This window comes from Paroedura picta, chromosome 4 (genome assembly GCF_049243985.1).
Source record: "Paroedura picta isolate Pp20150507F chromosome 4, Ppicta_v3.0, whole genome shotgun sequence".
Classification (NCBI taxonomy): Eukaryota; Metazoa; Chordata; class Lepidosauria; order Squamata; family Gekkonidae; genus Paroedura; species Paroedura picta.
Genome location: NC_135372.1, coordinates 134,265,519 through 134,285,113, shown reverse-complemented (window position 1 = coordinate 134,285,113; position 19,595 = coordinate 134,265,519). Strand labels below are relative to the sequence as shown.

General features: G+C 46.8%; 1 protein-coding gene across 2 annotated transcripts in view; it reads right to left on the bottom strand.

The window, feature by feature from the left end:
* The window catches only part of ZNF831 (zinc finger protein 831), a 49,039-nt gene extending 34,350 nt beyond the window's left edge, over nt 1-14,689 (bottom strand). Inside the window, exon 1 of one of the 2 annotated variants that reach the window (XM_077335741.1) lies at nt 14,490-14,689. The gene's annotated coding sequence lies outside the window, so the exon portion shown is untranslated. Of the gene's footprint in view, nt 1-2,095; nt 2,361-14,489 lie in introns of those variants that run through there. The other variant, XM_077335742.1, reaches the window with a different exon arrangement.
* Nucleotides 14,690-19,595: the final 4,906 nt, after the last annotated feature.

The window sequence follows — 19,595 nt, the reverse complement described above, 5'->3', positions numbered from 1 at the left end:
GGCCCAAGGTCACCCAGTTGGCTGCATGTGGAGAAGTGGGGGATTGAACCCATTTCTCCAGATCGGAGTCTGCCGTTCTTAACCACAATGCCAAACTGGCTCTCTTTATAAACCCCACCCTTTCTCCCCAAAAGGAACCCAAAGTGGCTCACAGCATTCTTCTCTCCAGCATTTTATCCTCACAACAACCTTGTGAGGTAAGTGATGCTACGAATACAACTGGTCCAATGTCGCCCAGCCCTTACAGCTGCATAGACATAGACATCAGTCACTTGGGCTGTGCTGGTAGCCTGGCAGCACATCTGGAAGTTAACCAAAAAAACAAGGAAGCCAAAGTTTTAAGGTATTTGGGATCCAGCTTGAACATGTCTATCTTTTTAGATTTGTTATTTATTTATACCTCGCCCATCTCCTCCATCAGCCTCCCTTCTCCTCCTCTCCCTGGTTTTATCCCCAGAACAAGAAGAAGAGTTGGTTTTTATACCCTGTTTTTCACTGTTCAAAGGAGTCTCAAAGCGCCTTCCCTTCCTCTCCCCACAACAGACACCCTGCAAGGTAAGTGATGCTGGGAGAGTTCTAACAGAACTGCTCTATGAGAACAGCTCTAACAGAACTGTGACTAGCTCAGGGTCATCCAACTGGCTGCATTTGAAGGAGCAGGGAATCAAACCCAGCTCACCACTGCTGTTAACCACTAGAAGCCACTGCTGTTAACCACTACATCAAAATGCGAAGTAAGGTAGGTATTCCGGTGAGGGAACATTTTAAAGATTTAGCCCTTTCCAGGATTCTGAGTTTTGCAATATCTAGACAAGCTGGAAATGATATTCTCATCTGCTAAGGCAGGGAAGTATCAGAAGATTTATCAGAGATGCTTGAACCAAGGGAGTGGTGAGACTTTCTCCCGGTCTGAAAGCGAAACTGCTTCCCCCCCCCTGGTCTCAGAACACATTTCCGCCCGTTTTCATTTCAGTGAACAAGGATTGCCTGTCTTTGGCCATTGCCTCACAGAATAATACACTCAAACAAACAAGAGGACCAGTTATGTGGATTACGTAGAAAAGGGGACCACTGACAGTGCCGTCCTTAGCAGAGTACTGTCTTTCACAAGCAGGTTGATCTTCATGGACTTAGAAAGGTACAACTGTGCTTTTAGCTAGCCCGTTAAACGTTCAGAGCAAGGCATATAAGCTCTCCCCCCCCAGTGCACTTCTCTCAATGCTTAGCTCATTTAAAAAGAAAATAAAAATCCTCTTTTGCTCCCCCGCTCCCACCCGCCTTGATCGTTTGCAATCCCGAAACAATTACAAGCTGGCTCCTCCAAGGAGACAGCCCATTCACTACAAAAGTAGGAAATAAAGTTCAGGGTTCTTGCCATCTTAAGCAGGGGTAGTCAACCTGTGGTCCTCCAAATGTTCATGGACTACAATTCCCATGAGCCAGCATTTGCTGGCAGGGGCTCATGGGAATTGTAGTCCATGAACACCTGGAGGACCACAGGTTGACTACCCCTGATCTAAAGGACCGTCACTTCTAACACAATCCTCTTCAGTCCAGGTATACCATCTCAGGTGAATCATAAAATGTGTTATCTCAATTATTCTCCTGGCGATTCAAGTTTTGCTCCTCCCTTTCAAGACTGAATATGTAGGGTCTACATACTTAGATGCTTTCTTTTACAACTAGATGCTTTTTTTAAAAAAATTAAAAACCGGGGGGAGGGGAGAGAAACAGGAGTTTGGAATTATTTAACTCCAGCCCTTTGCCGTGTCCTTTTTACAAACACCACAAAACCGTCCTTAGACCCCCCTCCCCTACACAAATTAAGTGGCTCACCTCTCTATGTACATTACAACTTTGGTCCCCACTGTAAAGTTTAGAAGGCTGGACCAAAAGATGCTAAGGATGCAGCTGCTGCAGGGTTTGTGAAGATGCTGTACGATTCAGAGAAGAGCAGCCCCTGGTTTCTCACACACAGAGAGAGAGTGTGGCTGCACTAAAACACTCACAACTTCAAGCAACCTGCCTTGCTCTTCACAGGCTGCCATCACATCTCCAGGCACAGAAATTCACGACAACACACGCGCTCGCTAACCTTTTCGAGGTCAACTCCACAGGTGCCCATCAGGAACGCACAGAAACACAAAAGGGGATGTTCGCGTCTTCTGTTCAGTCCCTCCGGCTTTCTTCCTTTCTTCCCCATCTCCCCCTGCAAACCTTTCAAAGACTGATGCACAGAAGGTTCTTCTGGTGGGTGGTGGGCTTCAGGGTGGGGAGGGAGGAAGAGGGCGATAGCAATCCACACTTGGCGTGGGGAGAGTTTGAATGGCTCTAGCTAGTAATATGGTTTCCTGCTACAGTGTCTGCAACTCCTGCAGCTCTGTGTGGGCGTCAAGAAATGACACGACTGGGTTTCAAACCATTAGAGCGACATTTGCAAACAGATAAAGAAAAAATGGAAACACCAAACCGTTAGGTACAGAGAGGAAAATTCGCTGCCTTCCCCCCCCCCCACCTATCTGCTTTAACCCTTGAGGCAATAGAAGGAATGCCCTTCCATTGCACTCCCTCCGGTGCCCCCAAAACATTAACAAGTATCTGAGATTCACAGCAAGAACATGGATGAGTTACTGGGAACTAAACGTTTCTCAGGACTATTTGTGTGGCCTCTTTGTAAAAAAAAGGCTTTGAAATGGCCTTTCAGCCATTGTTGGGGGGTCCTTTAGACATGTTGTGACATAGGCCCATTATGCACGGAGTGGAAAGTCCACATTTGGGGTGGAATAGCGGCGGCTAAAATCACCAATTATGCACACCGCGGGCGGCAACCGGGCGCAGAGTCAATGTATGCCACCGAAAAAACCACGTTAGCGATATATGGAAGAAAGTGGAGCTTCCCGGGACCAGGGCGCAACCAGAAGTGGCTCCAGAGTATCCACGTGCATAATCGGATACTCTGGGTTTTGCCGCCGTTGCGTTCTGTCCCGTGCGTAATCGGTTTGCTTCACTTCTTCCTCCTCCTTGTTCTCCATGCCACCGTTTCAGCGGCAGTGCATAATAGGCCATAGAGAACACGCTGATCTGGATAACCCAGGTTTGCCCGATTTCATCAGATTCTGGGGAGCTAAGCAGAGTCAGCCCTGGTTGGAATTTGGACAGACCTCCCTGTGGAACGCCAGGGTCGTGACGTGGAGGCAGCCTATGGCAAGCCTTTACATGAATTAATTCTGAATTAATTCAGGTAGGTAGCCATGTTGGTCTGGAGCAGGGGAATAACCCCTGAGTCCTTTTAGATCAGCAAGGTTTTATTCTGGGCGCAAGCTTTCATGTGCAAGCACACTTCTTCAGATATAATGACACAACATTTCCTCCACCATGCATCTTGGTACAGAGAGGTAGATGAAATAGGATTAAGGCAGTTATCAGAATCTTGCCCGTGGCCATCAATCAGCATACAAATACAGAAGTTTGAGTTGAGCACTCGCCCCGAGGTGAACAAGTTCAACTCTGGGTGCAAACAGGAACTGAGAGACTGCTAGGTGCTGTTATACATGCCTCTGGAGACATTCAAAGCAACATCACTGTTCCAAACCTCACTGGCGGAGTGTACAACCTTCCTGGCAATTAACACGCACTTTCTCTCTACCTATATGTACGGCTGAGGACATTTTATTTCGTAATAGCTGAAGACGCGAGCATGCAAGAGAAAGCTTACGTCTTGAATAAAGCTTTGTTGGGCTTAAAGGTGACCCAGGACTCAAACACTGTACCTACACATTGACATGCTCCAGAATCTCCTGGCGTTATCAGCCGGGCTCGGGTCTTGCAAACTGAGGCTTCCTTCATTGAGTCAGTCCGCCCACCTCATGTCGCCTTCAACATTTCCTAACACTGTGGTCTTTTCTGCTGACTCTTGAAGAAGAAGAAGAAGAAGAAGAGTTGGTTCTTATATGCCGCTTTTCCCTACCCGAAGGAGGCTCAAAGCGGCTGACACTCGCCTTCCCATTCCTCTCCCCACAACAGACACCCTGTGGGGTGGGTGAGGCTGAGAGAGCCCTGATATCACTGCTCAGTCAGAACAGTTTTATCAGTGCCGTGGCGAGCCCAAGGTCACCCAGCTGGCTGCATGTGGGGGAGTGCAGAATCGAACCCGGCATGCCAGATTAGAAGTCCGCACTCCTAACCACTACACCAAACTGGCTCTTGTCTTCTCATCACATCACCCTCTACCCGGAGCTGGCAACCCTACAAGCCTAGTATCTCAATGTGAAGTCCCTTCGAATTTCCACGATCCAGCAAACCTGTCACTTGGTCAGAAAAGGAAACCAGGTTGGTCTGACTGGACCTGTTGGAGACAAATCCATGCTGACTTCCTTGGATCACCAAATTGTCCTCCAGATGTTTGCAGATCGCTCCCTTTAATATCTGCTCCATTATCTTACCCACAACAGAGGTCAGACTCACTGGTCTGTAGTTTCCCGGGTCATCCTTCCTCCCGTTTTTGAAGATCGGAATAACGTTTGCTCTCTTCCAGTCCTCCGGGACATCTCCAGTCCTTAAAGAGGAGTCCTTAAAGATGATGGACAAGGGTTCTGCAAGTTCTCCGGAAAGTTCTTTGAGCACTCTCGGGTGCATTTCATCTAGCCCAGGGGATTTGAACTCATCCAGTGCAGCTAAATGCCTCTCAACAACCTCTCTGTCCATGTCATCCTGCCACCCAGACACTATCTCTTGGCTACAGCCATCTCTAGATGTGCCTGAACCCTTCAACCTGTGGGAAAAAACAGATGTAAAATAGGCGCTGAGCCTTTCTGCTTTCTCTGCATTCTCCGTTAGAGTTTGTCCATCTGCATGCAACAGTGGGCCTATTGCCTCCTTTACTTTACATTTGCTCCTCATATAACTGAAAAATCTTTTCTTGTTACAGTGGGCTTCCCTGACCAATCTAAGCTCACTCTCAGCTTTGGCCTTTCTGATGATTGATCTACAGTGCCTAGTAACCCGTAGGTACTCTTCTTTAGAGCTCTGTCCTTCCCTCCATTTCCTGAACAATTTCCTTTTCTTTCTTAGTTCCTCTTGAAGTTCTCTGTTCATCCAAATAGGCTTCTTAGAGCTCCTGCAGTGTTTTCTCCTGCAGTGTTTTCGTCTATCATTCTGCTAGTTTGATACACAATTAGCATGCACAATTTATCCCTGATGACCAACACATTCTAGGGGACCCAAACCATATACAAACTTCTTACGGATATTTAGACAGAATCTCTTTTGAATTAATTTCATCCCATTGATTCGGTGCAAGAGAACAACTCTGCTCCATCCTCTATGTGGCAGCTTTTTAAATACTTGAAGATAAATAAATAAATTGAATGAATGAATGAATGAATGAATGAATGAATGAATGAATGAATGAATGAATGAATGAATGAATGAATGAATTCCGTCGGCTGCAACTGGACAGCAAAAAAGAGAGAGAGCAAGAGAAAGAAAGTCATAGAGCGCCAAGGAAGAATAAACATCCTTTTTCCTTTCCCAATCATTACGATGTACTTAACAAACGAAAATGGGGTTTGATAAGCAAGCCACTTTAATTCCAGTACTCAGACGTCTTGAGTATTTTCCATCTTCTCCATTGACACGCTAATGACGTCCCACTCCTGCTAGTGCTTCACTTCAAGGTCTCACAAGTACTCCGCAAACAAAGATTAATTAATTCTTTTTTTACCACTTGGGACCTGCAAAAGCATAGGTAAAGAATGCATTCTTGAAATGCTGAAGTCCTTACTGTTCTCTGCCAATCAAAATGTTAATATTCAAGAGAAGGGGGCAAGGATGACTCCACCACAATAGCGCAGGCACTAAAAACATTGCGGCAGGCGTTCTCACAGTCAGCCGTTTCCATGATTATAACCACAGAGTAATAGCTGCAAATCAAAGACAGCTCAGGTCCAAATGGCACCCACTTCCAATTACCAAGTACACACATGAAGCTGCCTTATACTGAGTCAGGCCATTGGTCCACCAAACTGAGTACTGTTTGCTCTGATTGGCAGCCGCTCTCCAGGGTCTCAGGCAGAGGTCTTTCGCATCACCTATTGCCTGGTCCTTTTACCTGGGGATGCCAGGGATTGAACCTGGGGCCTTCTGCATGCCAAGCAGAAGTTCTTCCACTGAGCCACAGCCACTCCCATAAAGTAACCTGCATTTATATCATTCTGCTAGTTTGATACACAATTAGCATGCACAATTTATCCCTGATGACCAACACATTCTAGGGGACCCAAACCATATATAAGCACAGATTTTTTAAAAAATTCGGTTTGATGCATGCTAAATTTTTGACATGCTTCAACGATGTCAGAATCATTCTTAGACATGCTGTTTGTTGAACAGGAACCAATGTAAATTTTTGAAGCATAAAAACAACAACACAGATGAAAAAGAAGAAGAAGAAGAATTGGTTTATATACCCCTTTTCAATGCCCAAGGAAGTCTCAATGCAGCTTCCAATTGCCTCTCCCATAACAGCCACCCTGTGAGGTAGGGGAGTAGCTGAGTTCTGTGAGAACTGCAATTGGCCCAAAATAATAATATAGGATCACCCTGTGATCTGTGATTCCGGGGAATCCCCAGGTCCCACCTGGAGGCTGGCATCCCTATGGCTATGAAGAAAAAGAAGTTCTTCCTCCACATGAAGCCTGATCCATCAGGCTTCATGTGGAGGAAGAATGGGGAATCAAACCTGTCTCTCCAAATTAGTGCCTGCCACTCTTAACCACTGCTCTAATGAGAGGACTTTTTTCATTGGAGGGCTGACATCCTTCAGATGAGAGCAGAAGACCTCCCAGAATTACCACAGAGGTCTCAGACTACAGAGATCAGTTTTGCTAGATGAAATGGCAGCATTGAAGGGAGGACAGTATTGCATTATACCCCACCATCCCTTAACATAGAGAAAAGTGGGGAATGAAAACAAACTTCTTTTTCTTCATAGCCATAGGGATGCCAGCCTCCAGGTGGGACTTGGGGATTCCCCGGAATCACAGCTCATCTCCAAACCGCGGAGATCAGTTCCCCTGGAGAAAATGGATAATTTGGAGCAGTGGCGGCCAAACTGTGGCGCTCCAGATTTCCATGAACCACAATTCCCATGATCCCCTACCAGCATCGTGCTAGCGGGGGCTCGTGGGAATTGTAGTCTGTTGACATCTGGAGAGCCACCCTTTGGCCACCTCTGCTTTGGAGGGTAGATTCTGTGGCATTTTACCTCACGGAGGCCCCTGTCTTCCCCAGGCTCCATCCCCAAATCTCCAGTTTTCCAACCTGGATCTGGCAACTGTACCCCATCCCCTTCCGGTGGCCAGGGGGACCTGGCAACCCTCCTTAGAGAACATAAACCAGAGATTGTCACTCCACACCTTGTGGGGAGCAGCTCCCACAGCAACCTTCAGCCAAAAGAACCATGTTTACGTCTGTCCTTGGCATGAGGCCTGCACTTCAGGGATGGTTACAGGTGACTGCTCCTCCGCAGGTGGCTGTTGGAAGGTGGGGATCAACTGGCATCCGTGGTCCCCACCGGGCAAAGTTGACCTTGCCTGCTCTAGTGAAACCTGCCACATTAAGGAATACGGCTCAGGAGCCACCGGTGGCCGCCCCACCAGGCCCATGCGGCTGAGCGACTGAGTGAATATCACTGACCCTGACCATTACGAACCAGAAGTACAGAAAATCATTCCCAGACGTTTTCCGGCCAGCAAAGACGAATACAGATCCCCAGGCAGGATCACCGGAAATGTGCATGATAAAAGACACAGCCAGCAATGACTATTTAATTGCTTAGAACAGCATCCCATTTTGGCTGGCAGACAAACCAACTGCCATGGAAACGCAAGCCACCACAGGCCCCCAATGTGCCTGTCTGTTTTAAATGTTGCTGTGAAAAAAAACCCGAATAGGTTGTCCCTGGAGAAGCGCCGCTTGCTAACCACACACAGAGCAAGTGGTCTGCATTTAGAAGAAGAGTTGGTTCTTATATGCCGCTTTTCTCTACCCAAAGGAATCTCAAAATGGCTTACAGTCGCCTTCCCTTTCCTCTCCCCACAACAGACACCCTGTGAGGGAGGTGAGGCTGGGAGAGCCCTGATATCACTGCTGTGTAAGAACAGCTTTATCAGTGCTGTGGTGAGCCCAAGGTCTGCATGTGGGGGAGTGGGGAATCAAACCTGGCTTGCCAGATCAGAAGTCCACACTCCTAACCACAACGCCAAGCTGGCTCGCAGAAAGCAGGCATCCGAACTGCGGCCCAAGCCTTCTTTCTAAAAAACCTGCAAGCCTAGAAACAGTTCAAACAGAAAGGTGGACTCTAAGGTGGTTTCTTCCGATTCCCATTATAGGAGTTTTCCTCAAAATGAACAAAAGGAATAGTTTGTGGACAAAATGCATCACAGACTTGTGGGACTCCCTGCTGCAGGATGTCATGACAGTTGGCAACAGATAGTGTTCAAAGGGGCGGACACACGTTTAAGGGGGATAGGGCTATCACTGGCAATTAGTATGGTTGCCAACTCTGAGTGGGGAAACTCCTGGATATTTGGGTGTGGAGTCTAAGGAGGAAGAAACCTAATAAAGTGGAAAAAACCTAATAAACAAATAATGCCATAAAATGCGTCCTCCAAAACTGCCAGATTTCCAGGCCTAACTGAAGGTTGGTAACCCTGTTAGTCATCATGGGGATGAAATCTCCATCTTCAGAAGCAGTACATCTCTGAACAGGAGTTCATGGAAGGGAAGAACAGGTGAAGCCCCTGGCCTTGCTTGGAGCTCTTCCACAGCACCTGTTTATCCATTACAGGAAACCTGATGCAGATAGAACACTGGCCTTATCCAGCAGGCCTGCACTTAAGGGGATCATAGAAACCAGAATTCCAGGGATCTCCTCCCACAGTGTAATTTCCTTGATCACTACAGGACGGTTGATCAGATCCAGGAATCCGTCACCTGCAGTGGCCCAGCTAGAGTTAGTTGATGCTGCTTATCTGATGTCTTACAAAAGGAGAACCAGCTTGGTGCAGTGGTTAAGAGCGGCAGCCTCTAAACTGGAGAGCCAGGTTTGATTCTCTTCTCCTCCACATGCAGCCAGCTGAGTGACCTTGGGCCAATAGTCACAGTCCTGTCAGAGCTCTCAGCCCCACCTACCTCACAGGGTGTCTGTTGTGGGGGAGAGGAAGGGGAGCTGCTTTGAGCCTCCGTCGAGTATTGAAATGCAAGGTATAAAAAGCAACGCTTAGAATCATTGAATCATAGAATTGGAAGGAACCTCCAGGGTCATCTAGTCCAACCCCTGCAGAATGCAAGAAATTCACATCTTCTTCAAAACTGTTCAGACAGTATCTTTTCAGGGATACTAACAGCCTCTTCTTGCATGCGACACCCTGCACATTTCTTTCTTTCTTTTTGTACCTTACCTATAATGAGATCTGAGTTTCAGATTCTAGAGCAGCTCGAGTTACGCGCTGGAAAACTAAACCTGGCTCTTCGGAATCATAGCGAGCACCAATGAATAGAAGTAAGCAAAACAATTGTGCAAACGGGACCAGGAATCAGTGAGTGACAAATATTTCCCCTCCTCCCCAAAAAACTCGCCTCAGTTTTGTTATAAAATTTTAAGGATTTCTTTAGACACAAAGAGAAAACATTTATTCACTGCTTTACGTAACAGCCCTGCAGAGCTCCCATGCTCCCCACCCCCCAATACCCATGGAAAAGTTCAGATCACTTCAAGGACTTAAGAATTTTAAATATTTCTTTTTTCTTCCTTTTAGAACATGCACTCTCTATGAGGAAAGTGCCCAGCTCCCCACCCACCCCCACAGACCCTTAAAAAGCGCTCAAGGGAGAAGACATCTGGGACTACGACAGCATCAAACGACAACTTGGATATGCAAAAAGCATCCGAGATCAATTGGATAATGAGCGCATCATAGTTAGCACATCAAGCCGAGCACCATGGTTTTCTGGGGAGGCTGCTTGTACATTCTTGCCGAGTCACAGCCCAAGACCAGCATGCATGTTTGATCAGCCTCCACATCCAGCAGTGGCAGACGATCAAGTGACAACCGAGGGCTGTTTCTCCTGCCTGGTGGAACAAGCTCCAAGGAGAGATAAGGGCCCTAATGGAACTTACCCAGTTTTGAAGGGCCTGCAAGATGGGGCTCTTCCACCAGGCTTATGGTTGAGTCCAGTTGGAATACCATATTACAACAAATCACCGTGACTCCCCCCGTCCCGTCCCCCTCCAGTTCTTACTTCTATTTGACATCTATGCTAGCAACCTACCGTCCGAAGAAGAAGAAGAAGAAGAAGAAGAAGAAGAAGAAGAAGAAGAAGAAGAAGAATTGGTTCTTATATGCTGATTTTCTCTACCCGAAGGAGGCTCAAAGTGGCTTACAATTGCCTTCCCATTCCTCTCCCCACAACAGACACCCTGTGGGGTGGGTGAGGCTGAGAGAGCCCTGATATTACTGAAGAAGAAGAGTTGGTTCTTATATGCTGATTTTCTCTACCCGAAGGAGGCTCAAAGTGGTTTCCAATCGCCTTCCCTTTCCTCTCCCCACAACAGACACCCTGTAAGGTGGGTGAGGCTGAGAGAGCCCTGATATCACTGCTCAGTCAGAACAGTTTTATCAGTGCCGTGACAAGCCCAAGGTCACCCAGCTGGCTGCATGTGGGGGAATTCAGAAACGAACCCAGCATGCCAGATTAGAAGTCCGTACTCCTAACCACTACACCAAACTAGCTCTCAACTGCTGATGCTGATAGCCGTTTTTAATGTATTGCTTTTCAAGTTTTGCAGCCATTGTTGACTTGCAGGAGGGCATTATGTTCTGGAATAAGACGCGACACCAATGCTGGGATGAACAAGGCCACAGCTTTATTACCTCCCCATGGGAGGGTTGGCACAGCATGGGAGAGGGAGCCTGACCTAGCAGTCAGCAGACTGCACCGACAACCCACGGAGTCCAGAGGCGCCCTGGGGACCCGCACCGTTCCCAGCTGGGAGAGCAGATCCCCTTGCCTACTGAAGTCCGCCACTAAGGGATGTGACCTATGCAGGGGAGCCACCAGGCGTCGACCTGCTTTGACTGCCCCTAGGCCACAAGGCAAACGAGCCCCTGGCCTCCCAGCTGGGTAAGCCGCGCTCGTATACGCGCCACCTCAGGAGAGGCCCCGAACCCCAGGGAGTCCGATCGCACACCGGACTCCCTGCCAACAGGCTCCATCCCATGCAAACCCGCAGCTGTGACAATTATTAAACAAAACATCCACCTTATAACCCTGACGATTTTGTATACAACAACATAGGGTGGGTGGGAGGGAAGCAGCTCCCTCAGCGTTCCTGGCGAAGAGGGCGAGACCCGTGCACGTGGCGACTTAAATAGCTGCCACGGGTCCCGCCCTGCCTTTTGACGCTGTGCGTGCTGCGTTCTGGCAGCACGCACACTAGAGGGCCTCTGGGTGGTCGCCTCTTCCTCTCAGCAAGCCCTCCGCTGCGTCAATGTTCGGCTGAGGTACGTTTTGTTGTTTTGTTGTCAATGTACATTCAAACTGTTGTTTACCGCCCCGAGATGAAGAGTCCAACAGGGGCGGTGTTGAGTCTGTAAGTTTGGTTAATACAGTCGTAGTAGTTCTTCAAAAACAGATTTTTTTAGAACACCAACAATACCAAACACAGAACAAGAGCAAAACTCTGAACTTATATACACTTTAGATGGCCCGTCAAAAGCCTTGATTGGCACTTAACGGGACCCTTCTAGTCCATAATCAGTTAACTTCTCAAGCTCTGATTTGCATAGTGGTTGCATTAGTATTGTTCTGTCCACATCCATAACAGGTGGCATATCAATAAAATGAATAAATAAATAGATGCACAGCAAGTGGTCCAAGCATGTATGTTGTAAACACATGCTTGCTGTGAATAGGCGTGCTTGCCTGTTCATGGACAATAGGGCTTATCACGATTTTTAAGTTGGGCTAAATGGAGCTTCCAGGTTCAGGGGTAGTCTGCTTCTGAATACCAGATGCCCCAGGAGAGGGAACAGAGGAGGCCTATTACCTTCAGGCCCTGCTGGCATCGGAGTAACTAATGCTAGAAGCAGGATGCTGGATAGACGTTGGGTCTGATCCAGCATGCATTTTTATGTTCACAATTTGTGAACCGCCTGAACTTGTTGGAAAGATAAATGTTTCCAATTTGAGTAAAAATCACACTCTTCAGCTCACATGTAAACGGTGTAATTGGTGGTCATAAATGGCCACAGCTGCGCAAACTTACCCTTAAAAACGTCCGGGGTTGGGATGGGGGTCTTCCACAAACAGCCAAAGTTAGCCAATGAGAACATTCTTCATTTAAAGTTACTGCTCCCTTTCCCAATACGGAATTGCTGCTCCTTCTCCACAGGGGCTGTTGAGAAGGGCTTTCTTTAGCATAACATCTGAAGCCACCCCAAGCCTCCTGCAAAGGCCTTCAGAAGACGAACCGCATCTTGCAAATACGCCTCCTCGACCACTCAGCCTGCAAATTAGGAACTCCACGGACGTTAAGAAGGGTGGTTGGTCATTCTTCTCCTTTCCTCCTTTTCCACCTGGCCTGAGGACCCTTCCTGTTCGCACAAGAGCTCCAGCATGCACAAACCTTCCCAGTTCAGCGTGGCATGATCAGGAAGAACTCTGCCCATGCGTTGCCGGTAGACAGGAAAGCCAAGGCTGGCCAGAAGCGCCACGTGCACATCCATGCACGAGCAAAACGCCACTGATGTCAGGATTTCTAAACGGACGGTCCTAATTAAGATCCCGAAATGTGACACTTTGTATTTGTGGTGGAAACAGCCTGCTGCCCATTAACACGTCAGGTGGACGTGTTCGCGCATTTAAGATGTGGGCAGATTAGCAGTGGATTGTGCCCCCAGCAACCGAGATGCAGTTCCGAAGGGATCTCCATGCGCACAGGCGTCCGCTGGCGATAGCATCACCTGCCTCACAGCCCACAGTGACTAACTCCTTCCGGACTTCTCTTCCCACATCTGTAAATCTTTACTAGGCTGTCTAGAGAAATTCTTTCCTGCCAGTGACCTGCTACAAACCTCATGTTGTCACTGAACTGCCACAGGCCTCTGCTGGAAAGGACTGTAACATGAGTACTGCCACATTAATTGTGCAGTGTCACATTTCCTCGGGGTCCGGATGGTTCTTTTTAAATCCACAAAAGTTCAACAAACAGAAAAGTGATCTCCGCACCGTTCCTAATAACCAAGCGGTTTAAGGGCCCAGCTCAAAAGTTTGCATCCGCAATCCCGCTAAGACGACTCATTGCATGTGCGGCACATGCCAACGGAAGGCGAAAGCGGCAGAGCTTTTGTTCACAGAGCTTAGGAGCAAAGGCTGTGATCCTGCAACCTGTGATTGCCCTGCCTTCATGCCATCTATGTCGATAGCTCCTCAGTACAAGGCAGGTAGTGCAAAATAGTATAGCATTCCAACAAGATGGCCCCAAGACGAAGAACATCAGAAGAGCCCTGATGGATCAGACCAGCAGTTCAGCTAGGCCAGCATCCTGTCTCACACAGCAGCCAGCTGGTTCCTCTGGAGGACGAGCAAGGGGGCATCAAGGCCAAGGCCAAGGCCTTCCTCTAATGTTGCCTCCTGGCTCTGGGATTCAGAGGTTTAGTGTCTCTGGATGTAAACACCATGGCAAGTAGCCGCCGATAGACCTATCAATCCTCCATGAATCTATCTAACCCCCTTTTAAAGCTGTTTATACCTGGGCCATCCCTGCATCCTCTGGCAGTGTCTCAGATCAGAGTCTAACCACTACACTGCACTGGCTCAAAGTACTGAATAATATTCTTTTGGCCACTGTGGTCCCCCCCCCCTCCTTCCTTTGTGGTCCTCCTTCCTCCAGTTTTGGAACCTTCACATTCAGAGGCACTAAACCTCTGAATCCCAGAGCCAGGAGGTAACATCAGGAGAAGGTCTTAGCCTCTGTGCCCTGTTGTTGGCCAGACAGAGGTACTGGTTGGCTGCTCTGTGAGAAAAGAAGTTGGACTAGATGGACCACTGCTCTGATCCTGCAGTGCTCTATGTTCTTCACCTCCACATTCAGAGGCACTAAACCTCTGAATCTCAGAGCCAGGAGGCAACCTTCAGAGGTCTTAGCCTCTGTGCCCTGTTGTTGGCCCTCCAAAGGGCCTGGCTGGCCACTGTGTGCAACAGGATGCTGGACTAGATGGACCGCTGGTCTGATCCAGCAGGGCTCTTCTGATGTTCTTATGACCCCCCTGGTTCAAATCAGTCAGTCTCCTCCTGAGTAACTATGATCCAAACTCCGCTGTGGGGCAGAATGGTACAATATTTGGTGGAAGCCGTGTGTAAATATATCAATAAACAAAATAGTTTTACACCAAGAAAGAATGTGGTTAAAAAAGGGGAAAACATACCTTAAATGTGTCACATTAAGGGTCAGATCTGGCCGGTCCCTTGCGTCCTGCAGCAGGCTCAGGATGAATCCACTGTTTTCTGGCCTCCATCCAGACGGCAAAGAGTTTGGGGCCACTGTTGTCACAAGGCTTACTTGCCCCTCACAGCCTCGCTGAAGGAGCATAAGCCGCCGTCCCAGCCCACGCTATCTTATGAGTGCAGCATCCTTCTACCTCGGGTTTTTATGCCCTTGTGTTTTTTATCAGTTGTCAGGGAAACACTTGATTTCCACTGTTGCGGTTTGGTGTCTAGATCCGTATTGCTCCAGACGAGTCTGTTTAGAAATTTAAAGGTAACTCATCTCATTTACGCGATAGACTGGCACGGATCCTTGCCAGGCACAACGGTCGTTCAGAAAGGACCTTTTAAAGATCTCCTTATTGCATCATGAAGGTTTGGAGGGGGTTAAGCTCACAGGGGAAAAAATTAAATGAGTATTCTACTCTATAACGAGCTGCTAAAAGTAGTCTCAAGTCGGCAGTGAGACATAGGATCCTTTAAAAAGAGAGAGCGCGTCCTACATGCGCCGTTAGACGCAACTTCGAAACCACTTCCTCCAGATCAATCATAACAGCACCTTCAACAGAAAGCAGTTTCGTTTTATCTGCTTGCAGGAACTTACAAGCTTCCCTAGGCTATGTTCTAATGAATGTGCCTCCAGTCTTACAAAAGCAGCCCTTCCTCTGTTTTCTGTATCTTTCTGTCCTGTCTTATATAGACTATATACTATGTCTTATTCCCAGCGTGGTGTTGAGGTTAAGAGCCAATGTGGTGTGGTGGTTAAGAGCAGCAGGTTCTAAACTGGAGAGCCAAGCGATTCCCTGCTCCTCCACATGCAGCCAGTTGGGTGGTCTTGGCCTCATCACAGCCCTGATGGTGCTGTTCTCACAGAGCAGTCTCTCTCAGAAATCTCTCAGCCTTACCTACCTCACAGGGTGTCTGTTGCTGGGAGAGGGAGGGAAGGCAACTATAAGCCCCTTTGAGACTCCTTCAGGCAGAGAAAAGTATAGTATAAAAACCAACTCTTCTTCGTTATGTCGCATATATAGAAACCTTGAGGCAAATTGCTGTGAACTCAGCAATCTGTCCAATCCTAAACAGTGTTAACGATAGTCCTATGAACACCACGCTACGAATAAGCCTGAGATACAACTGAATTGACTAGCGTGTAAGCTTGCTCCTTTATTTTAATTCATTTTGAAAGGATTGGATAGTTTTAAAACCATTTTTAATTCATGATTTATATTGACCCTGGCCATTTAAAACTTCCCAGGATTATCCAAGTGCAGAACGCAATTTGAAAAAATACTTATGATATATCCCCAACAGAGAGTGTTGATCGCTTGTACACCTAGCCCAAACCAGCAGTGGGGGTGGGGATACTAAAAATGGGACACGTTTTCCCGCCCCGTACTCAGAAATTTAAGGCTAACAGTGCCATCTTAAGCAGAGAAACACCCTTTTGAATCCAGTCAACTCTGTTTAGGACAGCCCTGAAAGTCTGCCCTCCAGCAGAGAGCGTGTTACAGCACAGATGGCCCCAGCCATGCCGAACGGCAGCAGCTCCACCATCTTGCACTTCAAGTAGTTTCCAGGCATAGTCAAATTAGCAGGTGCATTTCCACTTCCGGGACTCTCACTTCAGATGGGGGACTCACATTTAGATGGTGCGATTCAAGATGGGTAGCCGTGTTGGTCTGAAGTAGCACAATAAAATCAGAGTCCAGTGGCACCTTTAAGACCAACAAAGATTTATTCAAGGCGTGAGCTTTCGAGTGCCAGCACTCTTCCTCAGCTCACGCCTTGAATAAATCTTTGTTGGTCTTAAAGGTGCAACTGGATTCTGATTTTATTTAGATGGTGTGTGTGTGTGCATGCATACAAAGCGCCATCACGTCTTAGATTTCTGGTGACCCCGTACAATTTTCGAGGCAAAAGACCAAAAGAGGTGCCTGCCTCTGCTTACGAACCCTGGGCTTCCTTGGTGGTCATCCAAGCAAATACTAACCAGGTCCTGCCTCTCCTTAGGGAGCCCAGCAGGCCAGCATTCTTAATGCAGGGAAAGATTTATACGTTGAGCATTCAAGCACACCACCTTCAATGTGAAGTGTAATGTCCAGAGAAGGCCTAGATAGCACACTGTCCTTTTGTAGTTGGATTGGCCCTCAGAGGTTGGCACAGGGGGTTGCAGTGACAGCTGGGAAAACATCTGTGCTTGAAGAATACAAATTGTCTTGCTATAAAACTGCCAAGTAACTAGACAAATCATGCAACCTCGCCCCCTTGTAAGGACCGTGCATACCCATCCGTGCTGCCTTGTGTAGTCTCGCACAATTCAACGAAATGTATTGTTGCACTGGGCTTGCTCCTGATCCAATTGTCAGCTACCTGTCTGTCTCTTCTTCAGCTTCCTTTCCCTGTGCCGTCACGGAAACGCTAAGCTTCTCCCTTTGGCTGGCCGATGTCAGGAAGTGGGTTACCATAGTTACAGAGAAACCTCAGGATTCTAACCGAAACAGGTTTCGAATGGCGTTCTTCTCATGCCTTACAACCGGCAAGAGCTGCATTTTCCACACGTGCGAATTGGCAACTCTTTGCCAGTTCAGGGACACCACAGAGGGAATACGCTCAGCACAGTGAGACCACAAGAGGGGGTGGGGATTGTACAGTCAGTCAGTAACCTTTTATTGGCATAAAATATGTATAAAACATATAAAAATAGGGTTTAAAATTTCAACAAAATAATAAAATAGGCCATGGGGTTACATAACCCAACAGATCTTAAATGATTAAATAAACTATAAAAGATAAAATACAAGGTAGGCGGCATAATATAAAAGCATCTTAGTTAAAACTCTAGCTACTAAAATGGATTGTGCAGTGCCCCCCCCCCCAATTATCTATAAAATCTGCCACTAATGGCATGGATTCTTCATAAGAAAGGACCAAAGTTGAGTTGCCGATAACCATAGAATCATAGAACAATAGAGTTGGAAGGGACCACCTGGGTCATCTAGTCTAACCCCCTGTACTATGCAGGACGCTCACAACCCTATCACTCATCCACCGAGGGAGGAAATGTTGCCCCTCAAGGCTCCCTCAGTCCTGCCTACCTCACAGGGTGAATGTTGTAGGGAGAGGAAAGGGAAGGCGATTGTAAGCCACTATGAGACTCCTTCTGGTAGACAAAAATGGAGTATAAAAAAAAACTATTCTTTTTCGATTACCTATTTATCCAGCTTCCCCTCTTGTCACTGTTCAATCCTGTGGCCACTGTTGAGTTTTCCAAATTTGCTGGCATATTGAATGTAGCACTTTTACTGCATCATCTTTTAAGATTTTGAATAGTTCAACTGGAATGCTGTCACCTCCACTAGCTTTACTGTTGCTCAAACTTCCTAAGGCCCATTTGACTTCACATTCCAGGATGTCTGGCTCCAGGTCAGTGACTACTCCCTCATGGTTATCAGGGATGTTAAGCTTGCTCTTGTATAGTTCTTCTGTATAATTTTGCCACCTTTTAAAAATCTCTTCTGCTTCTGTTAGGTCCCTACCATTTCAGTCCTTTATCATACCCATCTTTGCATGAAATATTCTCTTCATATCTCCAATTTTCTTGAAGAGATCTCTGGTCCTCCCTATTCTATTGTTTTCTTCTATTTGTTTGCACTGTTCATTTATCTCTTCTAGCTATTCTCTGGAATTCAGCATTCAGTTGGGTGTATCTCTTTCTCCCTTGCCTTTCACTTCCCTTCTTTCCTCAGCTATTTGTAAAGCTTCCTCAGACAGCCATTTTGATTTCTTGCATTTCTTTTTCTTTGAGATAGTTTTACTAGCTACTCTTGTACAATGTTGCAAACCTCTGTCCATAGCTCTTCGGGCACTCTGTCTATCAGATCTAATTCCTTAAATCTATTTGTCATCTCTACTGTATATTCATCAGGGATATGATTTAGTTCATACCTGAGTGGCCTAGTGATTTCCACTAAAGGGATGTTTTGACGAATTAAGCCTGGCTTTCTCAACCAGGGTTTCATGAATCCTTGCGGTTTCTCAATAGTTCTGCATGGGTTTCCCAAATGGGTGTGAGTTAATTCATTTTAAATATTTTTTTTTACATTTGTTAACAATTTATCATGTGATATAACTATATATGGTCATGTTGACGTCCCCCCAAAAATGGCCAATGATGGGCCTGGAGGAAAGGGGAGGGTCCCCGGATAGGCATGTGCATAACTCTGCTTCCCCAATGTATTCTGCACTATCGTGCCACTTCTGAGGTTTCTCAAAGCCTGAAAAATGTTTCAAAGGTTTCTCAACAAAAAAAGTTGAGGAAGGCTGGATGAAGTATTCAAGGTGGAAATATTCTGCAAGTCAAGTCCCCTGATGCGATGGGCACTTCCCAGCAGCAACTGCACCCATTAGCTCCGCTGACAACATTATAACTACACCGCTGTAAAACCACCACTGTCATCTTCAGTTCTTTTATCAACAGCCCTCTGACTCATTTAAAGCTGTTAACCTTGATTGTAATGTGACTCTTCTGCAAATAATTCTGAATTCAAGGAATAATTATAACAATTAGAGGTTGGGGAATCTCAGGAATGTACACTTTTCTGAAGTTTAGGGCAAGAGCAGCATTAACATTAATGAAAATTTATTAGATTACTCATCACTAGGAACACCAAGAACGGCACAAAAGGTGAGACCAATCACCAGGGAAATCTATGCTGCACTGCCGCTTAGCACCCTCTACTGCGTGGTTGTTCTGTTACAAAAGTAAGAAATCAATTAGCCTATCATTTGTGACAGCTGTTTTGGAAAGAGGCACAAACAAGTGGATTGTGATACACAGGAAAGTGAATGTTATGCTCTTGTGATATGATTAATGCTTGATGTAATTGTTAGAAGCATATGGAGTTCTAGTACACTGATTCATATTTGTACTTTGCTATATCCCTCTTGTATTCTTCCCCCCAGCTATGTGCAGGTAACGCAAGAGGAATGAATCGCTGGATAAAAAGCCTCTGGACGAAAAGAGCAAAAGTTTAGTTTTCTCAGATGTA